The following is a 16,476-nucleotide window of genomic DNA, read 5'->3' as shown; positions in this document are numbered from 1 at the left end:
GAGTGACGCGCCACGCCAGACCACGCTTGTTATTGATTTTTCCGCAACGCGAGACCCGCGGAGGGCTCGCTATACGCTCTCTGTCACATCATATGCCGCTGGATTACGCTTCGTCACACGACACACGCATTATCAGACGTTACATAGGTAGCAGGCGACCGCGCCAACTGTTTTATTATCGCAGTCCTACGAAAAACAAGTACATACGCTTTGTTCGTCATAGAAAACCTGAAGTCTCTTATATAGAATCCTGGATCGTGCTTGCTCGTGATATATATTGGACGGTCGTTCGAGTCGCCGATTATTAGCTGCAGGCACCTGTCTCGCCAATTTTCGATTAACTTTCACGAAACTGTCGGTCTTGTATACCAACTTATGTGACGCTTACTAGTTGTGTAGCTGCTTTTTGATCGAACGTGCAGCTTCCAGTGCAACGCATCGATCGCTATCGATATTTGATCAACACGATGACGCGCGAAATTTACAATAACACATCGGGATAGAATTAATATATACGTCGGTAAATTTTTCATCGTACGCCAACGTAATCCTTTTCAAGGAATACCCACTACGTTCTATCGTATTTGAACTCGTATTACATCGTTCTAACGTCTCTTTTACGCGACTTCTTCACCTTCTAGAGACAAAATGGAGTCGCTGCCCGTAATAGAAGCGAATCAAAGACGATTTATTATTCACGCTATAGAACTTCCCTTACTAACGTCACTGAAAAACAGAGGGAACTTCTCGCGACGCGTTCGAACGCTTTACACACGATCGATTAAAATCGAAGGAAAACCGAAGCGTTTGAAACTCGTGCCTGCGAATCGGATCGTAAATTGTTAATAGAGAGCAGGGGCGTTGCACAACCGTGTGAAATATCGCGATACTTATTTTCGAAGCGCAACATTCGCGGAATTATTTCTGGCAGTTTGTTTCCTCATGGTTAGTGGTGGGATCGAGTTTAACATGTACCTACGTACTTATAAATCCGAATCAATACTCAAGGCTCGTACCGTTCGAATATTACTCATAACATATAAATAGTTGATTCATCGTACTTCGCGAAGTATTCGACCTTCGCAAGCTGCTTGCGAACCTCGAAACGAGTACTTGCGAGTTTCAAAAATCTACTTACAAGTACTTTGATATCGGAACTAATCGATACTCCTGCGAGTACCGATCGAGTCGTGAAATTCAGAAATACGTATGTCCTGTTTATGCCTTTACAGGCTGCATGTGATCGATTATTATCAGCGTAGAATTACGATAGCAGATTTCAATGATAGTCGGAAAAAATACTTTTGAGAGAACGGAGAATTTTTGCTAAGACGTTCATATAATTTCGAACCTACTCGACGATTATTCTACTTGACAGACCTTACTTCGTTTCTCAAAGTACTCACAGGGGGTTTGAATCTGTCGCGTTTAACCTTGCTCCTATATCATCCGAAATGAACATTATATATCAATAGATATTATTAACCTTCCAAAGGTCGCGGTTGATCTGACAGATACGTGTAAAATTCGATTCTAAATATCTTTAAATTCGTAATTGTTCACTCTTTATATTTATATATATCTTCCATATACTGTAAATATACGTATATATCACGTTTCGTATTAATTTTAGCACGACGAAGGACTCTTCATACATATCTGTACGGTTCTTTTTTCGCAAAAATAAGTACTGCAGCATAGATTTTGAATTGTCGTATCTCACAGAATTTTACGACCTCGGCAGGGATAAAATATACACAGTTTTCAAATATTTGCTTTTACTATTCGATGTAATTTCCGTATCTTGTGCCCGTTTCACGGTTTTTACGAATAAAATAGTTGAAAAAAAGAAGAAAATGTCGGAAGAGATACAACGGTGAAGAAGAAGAAGCGAGGAGGAAGAAGCAGGATTAGGTTTGATTCTACTGGAAAGCATCGCTTCGCTTTTACATACTTGCAACGTATTCGAGTCTGTGTATCGTTACTCGTGGTTCCAACGCGTTGTCCTTGATGAACCGAAGGATAGTTTGGCCGATGTGTATGTGTCGTTCGTTTCGGTCACGTTTGTCGCGATCGTTCGATCGTACGGATCGAGATTTTAGCGCGGAGAAAATCACGATTTTCTCGCACGACCGGCTTTGTCGGACGGTCTGTCACGTGGATCAGGAAGAGTGGATGTATCGAACGGGAACGACGACACGAGAGCAGGAAACTTGGCCATCGTTTTGCTCGGTTTCCTTTTACGATTCCTTTCCGTGCGTGCTCTTCCGCATTGCTCGCAAGCAGGAACATCAACGCTCGATTAGGAGGTTATCGACGGAGATCGACATTGCTATTGACGGATCGTTTACAATTTACGTTCCGAAGCGTGAACGTTGTTAACTAGCGAAAGACCGGACAGCGAACATACGATGTGTAAAAGTTGCGCGGATCGTGGAAAGAGCTATACGAAATGTAATTTTGGAAATTCGAAGTTAACGTAAATAGTAAGAACGGTCGATGAATAAAGCGTAAGATCAATGGGTTCGCGCAAACGCCAAACTATATTTACCTTTACCTCTGCTCGCGCGGAAACATTGACATTTTTTCTATTAAACGACAAAGGCCATCAGAGTCAAAAGTATTTTATTATTCTAAATCGTACGTACGATGTTATGGCTAGGGGTTCGATGCAAACGACGATACAAATGAATCACAAATCGTCAAAACGTCGATGACGATCTACGAATCGTGAACAATCCGGCAGAAAAATCTCTTTGTTTCGCATATCAGCTGCGTAACACGGTGAAATCCGAGTTCTTCGACTCTGGTTTCCGCCCTTCACCGCAACCAGCGAAATAAGCCACGTAATAAAAGTTATACACTCTGTAGCTCGGGTCGTAATTAAAATTTAGCCGGTGATCTTGAGATAAAAAGCATGCACAGGTTTTTTCAGAAGAGCGAAAGGGTAGAGTTGCGCGATTTTTCCCACTGTTCGCCACTGCATCGTTGCTGGCTCCTCTTCGCTGTTTGTCCCTTCTACATTCCCCGCTAGCCTATTCAAGGAAAGTACGACGGGGGGGAAATTTAATTCTCGCCACGTCACGGATAAAAACGTATTTGTCGCGTGATGGGTCCATGCGTGAATGTAACGAGGAAACGCTTTTACATTTCCCACGACTATTTCGCCGACGAAATTCGCGAAATGGCCTCACGTTTCCCCCCCCACTGTTTCGCCCATCAGTTTGCCACGAGACCGAAATAATATTCCACGTTTGTTGTCGAATTAATTTGGTCGAGCGCAGACGAACGAAATTCTAAGGAGGAAAAGATGGATAGATTATGCTTTATCGGAACAAGAACGATCGAAGTTGTCGCGGATGAGGCTGTACGCGCGTTAGCGACAAAACTGTCGCTTTAGCATTTACGTATACCGTAAATTACAAGAAGAATCACAAGAGCCTTTTATTATCGCAAGGCGTCGTTACACGAAGAAGGAATTGAATTTTTGATTGCTGCGAGTTAAGTAGCTAGGAAACGTCGTTCTGCGTCGTCAAATGCTCTTTTCCTAAGCGACAAAACTGTCGTTAGCGCGCGACTGGTTCTTTGGTTGCCGACGAACAGACTGCGAGCTTTTACGCGTTTGTGCCAAGTTCAAAGGAACGTATAGAAAACGTACAATAGAATACATGGGATAGGTAAAGTATAATTTTTAATAGACGAACCTCACCTTACCTCGCCTCTCTGATAGTTTTACCTCTCCTCGTTGAGTTTCTCTTCGTCATAGATATAGAAGGATCAAATTTTATGTACTTTGCAACTTGCTATTAGCTTTTTTCTCATAGTCTTGTGTATGTCATTATAGGGAACTTATGGTCTTAATTCAATTAGGCGAGGCTTGCTTGATCGTAATGGGATAAAAGTGTTGGACTTGTTTGCTTATGACGTTACGACTCCTATTCTTGTTGATACTATTCTTGAAACGCCCATACCGTAGATCATCGAATTTCAGTGATCATCGAGGAAAAGTAGCGTAGCACGAGTCGTTCGTTTGTAATTAATTGTTTCTCCTATTTTCCATCTCCGTTAGGATGTCAATAGTATCTACTCTAGGAACGTCGATGAAATCGTTTAATCGTTAAAATGACGGGAATATATCGCGATAGAAGCTCCGACCGTATCGAAGAAGAAAGGGAACGTGCAGCTTAAATCCTTAACGTTTCGTGTCCCAGTCAAACCCAGTCTATTCGTCTGTCAAGAACGAAACAACGTATTAGTTTTATTAACTATTCGCCGGGCGTTTACACGATCGAACCAAAACTGTAATACACAGTCTTTAAATTAATCGCAAGAACGTATTTGACGCTTGGAATTACGCAGTGGAATGATAGCCCAAACACGTTTATCCGGCGTTGTATACTCAATCGGGCTGCTGGATTTCGGGAAGCGAGATAAACGACGATCGATGAGCATCGATGAGCATCGATGAGCATCGATGAGCATATGACAACTGGAAGGTGTGAAACGACGATCTCTAGATATCATTCCGACGGTTTAACCTTATCGCGTTCTTTCCATCATTCTCGACCAACTGTACGATTTCTTGCGTTAAAAGATATCTCGAGTTTACAGAAAATATCGGAAGAATCGCCATTGTTACGCGTGATTTCACGTTTCAATTTCACGTTAGATATCTCCTGAAATCGTTAAGAGTCCTCGTTGGTCGATAAAATCAGAGCGAGACTGAGATATAGAAATTCGCAGTATCGTTTAACGAACTCGCGGTTGGACGCGCAGTCAATTTGGAAAATAAGATCCACGCGGTGGAACTTTGCTTCGCGGTCAATTAGCTTCGAACGGGCTCGTTGGAATTTTTAACGTTGCCCGGAAATCGGTGCCGCGTCTGGGAAACACGTGGAGCCGATTTCCGCCACGGGGGAAAAGAGAAACCTGCCGCAAGAAGTTGGAGAGTCGTACGAGAATTATTTTAATGCCAGACGTTTCTCCCTCTCTCTCTCTCTCTCTCTCTCTCTCTCTCTCTCTCTCTCTCTCTCTCTCTCTCTCTCTCTCTCTCTCTCTCTCTCTCTCTCTCTCTCTCTCTCTCTCTCTCTCTCTCTCTCTCTCTCTCTCTCTCTCTCTCTCTCTCTCTCTCTCTCTCTCTCTCTCTCTCTCTCTCTCTCTCTCTCTCTCTCTCTCTCTCTCTCTCTCTCTCTCTCTCTCTCTCTCTCTCTCTCTCTCTCTCTCTCTCTCTCTCTCTCTCTCTCTCTCTCTCTCTCTCTCTCTCTCTCTCTCTCTCTCTCTCTCTCTCTCTCTCTCTCTCTCTCTCTCTCTCTCTCTCTCTCTCTCTCTCTCTCTCTCTCTCTCTCTCTCTCTCTCTCTCTCTCTCTCTCTCTCTCTCTCTCTCTCTCTCTCTCTCTCTCTCTCTCTCTCTCTCTCTCTCTCTCTCTCTCTCTCTCTCTCTCTCTCTCTCTCTCTCTCTCTCTCTCTCTCTCTCTCTCTCTCTCTCTCTCTCTCTCTCTCTCTCCTCCCTTTCTCTCTTTGGAAAATGTCTGCAAGCAAGAAACGATTCTCCATCGAATATCGTGCATTTAAAATTGCTACAGTAATTTTCAAGTATTAACGTTGCATACATGGAAGCAGAGTTAAGGGAAGAATAGTTTAAACATCGTTATACAAATATTTCAACGCTTTTTTAAATACCAGTTTTTAGTACCAAAAGTTGCGTTTCGAAAAGAATAAGTATTATACATATTTACCAAGGTTTTTATTTGCGTAGTTGCCTTCTTTATTTTCCTATTTTTTATCAGTACACACGTACAAGAATTTGCATATTATCAAGGTGACGTCAGTGGAGTACGAAGAAGATCGAAAGTGGAAGTTAAACAGAGAAGAAGTTCGTTTAACAGCGGTTCACAAGTTTTAGGAGTCGAAATAGGATTAGAAATAAAAATTTATCTTACCAGAAGAGACGATTAGATTTTTTTATATATATATATTTTACAATCTTTGTTGCCTATCCTACGCAAAGAACAGATTTACTTTTCCGAGAAACTTCTTTCCTAAGCATGCGGATGATCTTCTTAGATTATATTTTATTTTTATTCTTTAATTGCTAAAATAGAAGTACAACGTTTCCCTTAGCTATATTATTCGGATGAAAATAGCAGGTAGGTTGGTAGGAAAAGCAAGCTACGTTGTTTTCTAATCAGAATTTCGTTGTTTCGAAATACAGAAAATTTCCATGTTACGATTGCGTAACGTAAAATCGCTAGAATCGCGGACCGTGGCCGATTGTATAACGATCAAAAACGCTTTCCAGGTTTTTCACGCTCTGATTCGCATTTTTATGATGTCTGGACGCGTTAGGGATCTACCCTTTGGAAAACGTGGCGAGTGCAACCAAAGAATTAATTTTCTACTCTGTCGAGGACGAAATAAAATGGGGATTAATTTTGCAACACTTCTTGCCTTCTCGGTTAACATGGACACGCTCGATAATCAATTCGCCCGAGGTGGTTGTTGCGCGTTTTAGCTTTAGTCGAATGCGTGGAAATATCTTTCTTATTCGAACGAAGGAAACGAACCGAGTATCGAGAAATTAACGGATAAACGGTATTCGTACAAGAATCTAGATTATGATTATTGAGTTTTGTGTCTGGAAAACGCTAGAAAATGTAGGAAACGTAATCTCGTTTCGCATCACCTTTCAAAATATTCTTTCACCAGTTTTATACAAATAAAAACCTTTTCGATTAGAAAGTTTAGGCGTACAATTTTTCCACGATGTATGTTGAAATTGTCGCGTTATATCGATCGATGTTTGATTAGTTCATAATGTCTATATACGCTAATTTATTTTCACGTTCGTTAAGCTGCGTCCTCGTTCAGCTACCGTCGGCATATATTTTACGTAATTAAATTTCGAACAGCACTCGCATTAATATCAAGTAAATCTGCTACACAAAACCAACCGACCGTAAATAACAAAATTAGCGATAACGTTCAATTTAATTTTCAGTTCTATGCTTCGTGTAAAATTTAGCGTTCCACTGTATATACGTACACGCGTGTAGTATAAACTTTCATACGTCTACGTTATAATCGATCAAATGGGCATCACGTTCGAAAACAACGGGCACCAATCATTTTCCGTTCACCCTATCCGTTCTAGGGTTAGTACGTATTTCTCTCTTGCATGTTCGTTCCTTCAATTATACGAAACTTTCGAAAGCACCGACTGTTTCGCTGTAGAGGCGAACTTGATCGTTTCCCGACATAAACTTCGTTTCAACTCTATCCACGAAACCAAGGAATTTCATTAAATCGCACGGGATCGCGGCGCAATTTTTTCCACCTTCGTGTTCCATTCGCGAAAGCTACATCCACCGGCGATTCGATTGATTCTTTGGAATTAGATTCCGGCTAGTGGAACTCCGAAAATGTAGATTATCATTGGTCCGTTTGAAATTAGTTCAACAATTTTTGCAGAAAATGAAAAATTAGTTTTCGCCAGATAAAGTGGCTTCGCTCGATATTTCTTATCAATTCTCGGTCGTATATTCCGTTGCGATAGACGCATCGATGCAAATGTTGCTCTATCTATTAACATGGAAGAATTTATCGTAGAGACTTTTGACAAGAAATTAACGTTCGCGGCAACCGCGCGATACTCGCGATCGCGCGTCTCTTTGACAAATCCCACTTTGACGAATCATTGAAAAATTCCACGTATCACGTTTTGTGGAAATTACGCGGGATAAGCATCGATCGAGCGCTTCGACAGCCTATGAATTTGGGAAATTTCAAAAAGTCAAGCTAACCGCCTTGGTCTGTAAACGGCTCGTTTACCAAAATCCACCGCTTTGCCACAATTTTGCCATGCAGAGTGCGATCGAAGGTACACGCAACACGACCAACGTCGGATTTATTCGTGCGTGCGAATGCGCTCGAATTTCGGTTAATTTGCACGCATTAACGTTTACCTTCGAAACATTGAAACGTCGGTCGCAAGTTGTTGCGCCCGAGGTAGATACACGTGTAAATTAGCGCAACGCGACTAGTTCTGGACAGCGACGAAAGGGAAGAGAGAGAAAGAGAGAGAGAGAGAGACGGAGGCATACGTGTACGAAATGCGGCAGAACAGGATGTGGAACGGGTTAAAAATGAGGGAGAAAGAGGGAGGATACGTGGAATCAGTGAGCGGTTCTCTTTATGCACGCACCTGCACACATCAATGAAAGTTAACGCATAACGTGATACCGCGTTCAACCTACAGCTAAGAGGATAATGCCGTTATACCTCGTGTCCGATAGCTATTTGCCCAGTGAATTTGAAATATCTTTGTCGATTTTTTCACGGGCCGATGCAACTTTCACAGAGTCTCGCACTCACCGTAGAAACGGCACTTGCGCATAAATCCCAATGATTACGTTGCTTTCTTCGTGCGTTTTCCAGCGAATTTTTGTTAGACGCGCAAATCGGATTCTGAAAAGGACGACGAACCAAGTTCGAACGAGGATCGGTGGATTCTATCGGAGTAATCGGTTTGTCCGCGTGTAACTTGGATCAGTTCAGAGGTAATCCTTTCCTTCGTATTGGATAAACAGGTTAATTTTTGCCAGACGAGTTTTCTTTACCTCTTTCTCTTTGCGCTTGTATATATTATAAGTTGGGTCGTGCCATCTGAATTCGATATCCAGTCTCCCATGAATCTATAATTCGTTCGACTGCGTCAAAATCGGAATATTCCGTTTGATCGTGGATGAAAAGGTTGATTTTCGGAAGAAATGTTTCCTGTAACTTTTTCCCCCTTTGTTCCTCTACAGGCCTATGATTTGTATTATTTAATTCAAATTTGCTATACTAGTTCCTAGATTAACAATTCGTTCCAACGCGTCACGACATTTTACTTAGTTTAAGAAGTTAACTCGAACAATTGTCTTCCCAAAGATAAACTTTTTCTATTTCTTTCTTTCACTATTCGTACATATATGTGCGTTCTTTTACCTTGTCCAACGAGCAGGCCAGGATGCAGTCTCCAAGTACGGGATAAAGTTGCACTCTCGGGGAAAATTCGGTTTCGAGGAAGCGGCGAGCGTAGAAGAAGATCGAGTACTTGTTTCGCGTTTGAGCGTATGCGTTTGATCGTCTCGTGGATCGTTCGGGTAGGTCAGACGGATGGGAAATTGCAGAAGGGTGGAAGGTTGTCTGGTTTGATTCGATTTGGCAGGATTTATGGGAGGAATTTTATTTTCCTAGAATTAGCTCGATTTTTCGACCGCCAACGCTAGTTGACTAGAAAAGAAGAACGTTGCTAATACGCGGCCAGTTTAAATAACTCTATTATCGTACGATATTCGGAGTATTACTGTCTAACGTTACTACAACTCTTATGACGCTCGAGTATTTTACAGAGGGAAGTTAAGCGCTCTTCGAAAATTCTTTTAAAATTGGACTTTCTATTCGCAATATAGCTTCGAGGAGAAAATGTCGATTACGCGAGATTAAAATTTCTGTTATTAAATTAACCGACGATTAAGTAGCTACGAGATTAAGTTCACAGCTGGAATTAGTAATTCCAAGCTTTGTACCGCTTTAAAGAGCAAGTCGCAAACATCTTTAGACGTCTATAAATCTCACCAATATGGATTTTTGTTCTTTCCCTTGATAATCGCTTCAGATACATATTGTTTCTTGACTCTTTGACGTACATCTATATGTCACGCTTTAAGGCTATTACTCTGTGTCAAAGACGTAACGTTCCGAAAAATACTTGCTTTTATTTCATTAATTTTTCAGCGAAGAAGATGCTGCTAATAATAAATCAGGTATCGAGAACATACGCGGGGCAACGTTCGATTTTGTAAATCGCTTAAGATTATTTCAGAAAGAGATTTATGAAGTTGATCGTAACATTGACGGGATACGCCTTTCCAATTTTCCTCGAGTAGGATAGGTCATTGTTCTATTCCTCTGTAATTCCATTTCCAACAGATCGACGCTCATGAAATTGACAAATTTCTGTCTTTCCAATCTTACCTTTGTAATATTCTGGCTTTCCAATTCTCCTTAAGTAGAATAGGTCATTGATACCAGAACCATTCCGCTCTCCTCTGTAATCCTACGTCCAAAATATCCCAGTAATCTAAAATCTCCATTAAATCATCCACCAAAGAACCAAAACGTGATCCAACTCGAAGCTGCGAGATCATCGTTCACTCGCAAGCTTGTTCCTCTTCACGGAAAAACCAGAGGTGCTGTACTATACGATGAATTACATTTGTAATGGTAGGAGGCGAGCGTACGTTCGAATGTCCGCTATAAAATAGCTACGTAACGTGTTCCTGGAAACGAAACTTTGGGAGAATTTCGTTTACAGGGAGACGGTTTGTTCGCGGAATACCGCGACTCGCGAGACATGGAAAAGAAGAGGAACGGATAAAGCAGCGAGAGACAGAAGGGTAGAGTTGTTTTTCGGCGTGATCCAAGCGATAAGGCAAGGGGATTGCGAGCAAAGTTATGTGGACGATAAAATTCGCCCGGGTGTCTTAGTTGGATCGTACCGGAGAATTTTTCCGACCGACAACACGCAAGCGGTTTACGCAAGAAGGTCCCACTGGCTCTCGTGTAATCGTCGTTATTACGTAAGGCTCTTTTATTGTAACTTCGCGTTGCAAAGCAGATGCGCGGCTTTCGCACGCGTGCAACGCGTCTTCGGAATAGGCAAACCCGCTGCCTTTACGTTCATCGAGATTACAGCGTGGACTTTTCTTTTTTTTCTTTTTTTAAGACCGAATTGCACAGTAACTGCGTATTTCTATTTTATTCGTCGGCATATTGCTCGGCAGATTTCACGAGATGATCTGAGACGTTTTATTTGTGTCTGAGATGCAATGGTGGATAGCCAATTCGTTCGCTATCTCGAACACAATGGTATGACAATCTGAGATGCGTTCCGAATGTGGAAGAAATTAAACGAATCACGGTACCTCGTTTCCTCGAGAATCGCTTGTTTAAAGGAATGACGACCGGTGGGTAGAATGTTTGGAAAGGTTGTAATAGGATAGTAGACACTCTTTGTGGAACTCGAGACCGTTTAAAATACGATTATCGTATTATGTAAAGATATTGGAATCTTCATCTCTCGTAGAACCACCTTTTAAGAATATATCTCACGTACGTTGTAATCACTCGTTTCAAATTAATCGTATAATAATATTTTTCGTTTCGCTCGCGAGTTATCGCAGTCATTTCGGTTGAAAAGTTTAAACACATTTGCCACTTACTCCAACATGGAATATCACACGGTTAGGATCGCTTCTAAACGCCAAGAGGTGCAAGAGAAATTCTTCGTTATCGATAATCCGCTTTCCACGCGATTCCAATTCATTAAAATGTATCGCTACGATGGTGGGGCTCAGTTGGCTCGCAAACGCAAACACACGTGGTCTATTTCGGTAATTGTCAATATTTAAAAGGTCAGATCTCTGCGGTTCGTTGCGCAATATCGGAAATAATAAGCCACGCCTGGAACTCGTGTTCCTGCTCCCTATGGACAGACGAAGAGGGTCCTGTGGTCCAGCGTCGAGCTTCTTGAATGACGAAACTCGATTAAACTTGCCGGCCACGAAATAACATTCCCCGAAATGGAATTTATGGCAAAGACGAAAAACAGATAGGTGGAACCAGAGAGACCGAGGGTGTCTCCGAGTCTGAAGTATTACGATCGAAAACGATGCGGATCGTCGGCCGAAGCAATCGAAGTCTGCCAATCACGGTTTCAATTTGGACTGCACATTTTTTTGCAGCCATTCTACTTCTTGTATCGGTTTCTCCGCTGGCAAGGGCCGGTCGGCAGATCGGGTTCTACTTTCTAAATCTAACGCGGCTAGACAACTCGTCCTGCAACTTTCTGACAAAACGTTGAAACGGTACTGAGACGTTAATCGTCCTGTTTATTATCCTTTCGAGTACAAACAAGACGGATAACAATTATTTCCTAAATGATTAACTTGCTGGAAACAGACAGGTTGTTTCAATGTGTTTTATACGTTTTATCGTAGACTCTAATTTGTGTCAAAAATGTAATAATACACGAGAGATAGTACGTTCTAGGAAATTGACGAAGAAGAGTAAAACAGGCTTAGCCTATTAGTAGATTAAAGGATACGGTTATTGAGAATTCTATTATAAAAGAAACAACGTGTAATTTTGTTTGAAAAATGTTATTAGTTTATAAGTTTGATTTTACGTATATCGTGTATAGAGTAATTTGTTGAACTATGAACTAGAATTTGAACTAGATTCTTTAATATTTTAATATATATATATATATATACATCTTAATTTGTATAAAAATTAGAAATTGCATAAAATGTGATAAACAAGTTTGGTTTGACAGGTTAAAGAATTTATGTGTTTAGAAATATCTTGCGAAGAAGTAACGTACGATATTGTTACAAAAATATCTTTAGTTTATAAATGTTTGGACTTTTCTTTTACATCTATCGCATTAGTCTTTTTGTACATTTGTTACTAATATGTTCCCATGTTCAGCATTAATGTAATGGAACATATTAGGATGACCTGTTTCCATTAGGTTGTTCTATATAGCGTGCATTAGCAACGCTGCGAGCAATGTGATTTTCCATGAAATCATAACGTGCTTACTTCGCTTTTGTTAATAATCCCAGTCAACTTCAACACCAAATACATTTATCTTCAAGTTCATCTAATGCAGGCCTCATTACGCTTTGTATTCGTCAAACCATAATACGTGTCTGACTATAATCAGAATCATTTCACTTTACTCGTAGGCAGCGATTTCAATGCGTTCGTGTGATTCATCGAATCGATACGCTTTAAACGATTCTTTAACTGTAACATTCATAGATTTAAAAGTTATAAAAATCTAATCTCCGAGTTTTACCATAATTTATAAGGCCTATAGAATCTTAAACGTTTCACGAACGTTTCGTCAGTACATTGCGGATGTTCATGCGATTGTAGAAAATTTAGAAATGCAAAAATGTATAAAATGTCTATATAGTATTGCGTGAAAATATATGGAATATCCATAGTTAAATACTTGCTATAATATTTACTGAATGACATAAACTCCTGTTTAGGTTCTGTTTCTTTAGTTCCGTCCACAAAGACATTGAATTGTATAAAGATCCGCAAAACTAGAAAAGTATAATACATATATTATTTGCTTTATTTATTATACGATTTGTTTATTTACTCGTTTAAAAACATATGTATCTATCTATACGCTTGTTTATTTACTCATTTATCTCGTTCTTCGATCGAAATCACAAGTATAGATAGGTGTTCGTAATCAACTAGGCATAACAAAAGAAGGAGCGCCCTCTCTCGACGGCACGCTTTACCAATCGATTCTGACTATGAGAAAGAATTAAGACCGAAGTAGGTGGACAAGATTCAAGTAACACCAGCGAGCAATCGAGATTTACAATTGCGTTTGAACTTACGGAGAGGAGTCGTTGCACGTAGAAGAATAATCCTCTTTCCTTGACCGTTCTTCTTTCCGGTAATTGGATTTGCTCGCTCGTACGTTTCAGCGCATAAGGAATCGCGTTAAGTCGACTTTGTTGGGAAGCTAGTATCAAAGGTATCCCCGCGAGCAGTGTGGTCGATGCTCGGCGTACCTCGAGTGCGATCGATTCTCGGCATAGCTCGAGTGCGATCAATTCGCAAAGTCACCGTATACGATCGCTCGGGAAACGATAAAAGCGCAAAGTCGTTTACTGTACTAATATTTTCGTGGAAAATTGGTCGATACTGGCGCGTGAAATTTTTATATATGTGTCAGTGGATAAAAATACAGATATTTATCGTATTTATAATACGTTTTATAACATCGAAAAATATTTAGATTGCAAATCGGTTGTGATTGAGAAATAATCGAATAATATTTCCGACAGTCAAAAGCTTTTATAAGTTGTTAAATATTTAAATAGTTCTAAATAATGGCTATAATTGGGTTTCTTAATTGATTATTATTAGCGAGGTTAAATTCTCGAATAGCTTTTTATCGATCGTGAATCTATTTTACCGGTGGTTATTATATTCTTCGAGTTGATCGTAACTACGGAATACGAATTAAAGACGAGATGGAACTGAAAGAATCGTAACAAAAGTCAGCAATATGTTCTTCAATTTGTTTCAGATGACAGAGGTCGATATTACTACGAACCCTTCAATTATCTGCGCTGAAATTTGATTCCGCGAAATTAAGGCATTAACGTACTTCACGAATAAGTGCCGTAAAGGTTTACGACTCTATTCCTCTACGCGGCGAAACAATACCTTCTATTAAATCCTCCGATAGTTAGGAAAGATGTCTACGGCACAAAAGGTTTTTTTACCGTGCAACAAAATACCTCGTTACTTAGTCATCGGATATCGAGTATATCGTTTTCCCCCGGGAAGCGTGAAAAATTCTCCCAGCGAGAAAGTATTTTCTCTCGTTGAACAAAGAGGTCACGACGATTTGTTGCGGAACAATGAGGATCTCCCGGTGTCGTCAGGGCGGCACTGCAGGCTTCGTTTAACCGACAGAAGAAAGAAGGTTAAACGCTTTGCACGGCAATTATCGATACTGGCGTTTATATCCGTGGATAAATTCCGGCACTGACTCTTTCTAAAACGAATCCAACGTACTTCCTAATTATCATTCAAATAAAATATACAATCGGAGACAAAAAAGGTAACGGAGATGGATATCGATAAAGTTTCGTTAATTACGGTTTCTTTACACAAAAATGTAAATATTACTTACAATTATGTACTTGGAGCATAATCTATCCGGTATAATGACGTATAATAAATAAAAGTTAACGTTTTTACGACGGGTATCATGTACGCACGGCTTTGACTGTCAGCGATTAAAATAGTATACGAGTCGCGTAAAATTATTGCACATTAAAACAGGTGTTTGCAGAGCATCGAGGAAAGACAGAGGAGTGCCAAAATATTAAGAAAGTATAAATTTGAAGGAAAACGCGACACAATTTTGTAGGTGTCCCCAAATGATGAAACGTACAGCCGAAAGCGCCTCGTCGTGAAAGTGTTACATACTTATAACACTTGTACTAATTCCATTAAACTTCGTTGATACCATTTCTACTACCTGTCCATTTATTTTCGTTACCGACTGTACCTACCGTTCGCAAATTGTTCCGCAAAACGATTTTTCGTGTTACTTCTGATTCGTAAGTTTCTGATCATTCGTGTATTGTTTTCCGTGGACGATTGGACCGACATGCGCGCCTCCTCGCACTGAAACTACAAATTAGGATTTATAACCCTATAATATTCGATTGCTAACCTGGTAAAGCTGCTCGTAAATTTCGCCGGCATACAAAATTGGACAACATTGGCCAGTGATTTATTAGTCAGTCGGTAACTACTTCATTACGTGCCGGAGAGGTCAACGCCGAAAATTCCGGAACTTGATTACTTGCTCGTCGCTTTAATGCTGCGGATTTAATCAGTGACCTTTTTTGTCGTGTGTGTAATGTGTGGTTTGTGGGACGTTCTTATTCACCAACGAAGCAAGGTAAATGCGAAGTATTTTAAATTCATTGGTTTAATAAAATGAATAATAAAATGAATAATAAAGAAAGGAACAAGATGGGATCGATATTATAAATCCAGAGTCGTTAATTGAATATCGAATGGGAATTCAAAACTGTATTTCTGAAGTGACGCGAGTTTGAACCATCCCGTCCCATTGAACGGATTTTGTCATAAATCTCTTTCTTTCGCTTAAAATTCAAACGGGTAGGATGATACGAAAACGATCAATATCTATTTGAAATTTAGTTCATGAGCGGAGAAATAAATAAATGTACATGCATATCGTATAACATAGCAGTTACGATATTTGGTTATCCCTATTTCAAATTTACTATTTGTCGCAGAAGAGAAAATTTTAAAATATTTTAAAATGCATGAGAATTTTATAACTTCCAGCGTGTTTGATCCATAGCGCAGATCATATTTCAGTATGATGGATAGAAAGGATGCGTATAAAAATAGATCGCAGATTTTCGCTGGTTCGGAATACTATTGCTCAGGGACGTACTCATGGGTATTGTTAGTCGATCAATTTCCGCGATTGTGTTACCTGGGAATTCAGCAAGCTAGGCATTATAATCGTGAAACTAGATGATTCTTATTCACATAATTCCTTGATATCGTCACGAACGATCGTGACTTGCAGCAGCCGAATAGGCGACGAGCATGTATACAAGGTTCGCAGCGACGATCGATATATTCGGGCAGTTACGGTAGGTTAGTTGTTTCCTTGCTGTAATAATGTACGAGAGCATACGCGATTAGATGTGTGTTTGATGCCCTAAATTTCCTAACAACTGCATTAAAATTTTCAAACGAGTATTGTCGCTGGGTTTTTACGGCACGTAAACCGTATCTAACCTCGAATACCGTCAATATTTTACAATCTTGAAT

At 40.2% G+C, this 16,476-nt stretch overlaps 1 protein-coding gene across 5 annotated transcripts in view; it reads left to right on the top strand.

Annotated features, from left to right (window-relative positions):
- LOC100740171 (protein couch potato) overlaps nt 1-16,476 on the top strand; it is a 185,713-nt gene that overhangs the window by 2,797 nt on the left and 166,440 nt on the right. The window lies entirely within an intron of this gene.

The sequence above is a fragment of the Bombus impatiens genome, unplaced genomic scaffold (genome assembly GCF_000188095.3).
Source record: "Bombus impatiens unplaced genomic scaffold, BIMP_2.2 scf_0233, whole genome shotgun sequence".
Lineage (NCBI taxonomy): Eukaryota > Metazoa > Arthropoda > Insecta > Hymenoptera > Apidae > Bombus > Bombus impatiens.
This window is presented reverse-complemented; position numbering and strand designations above follow the sequence as displayed.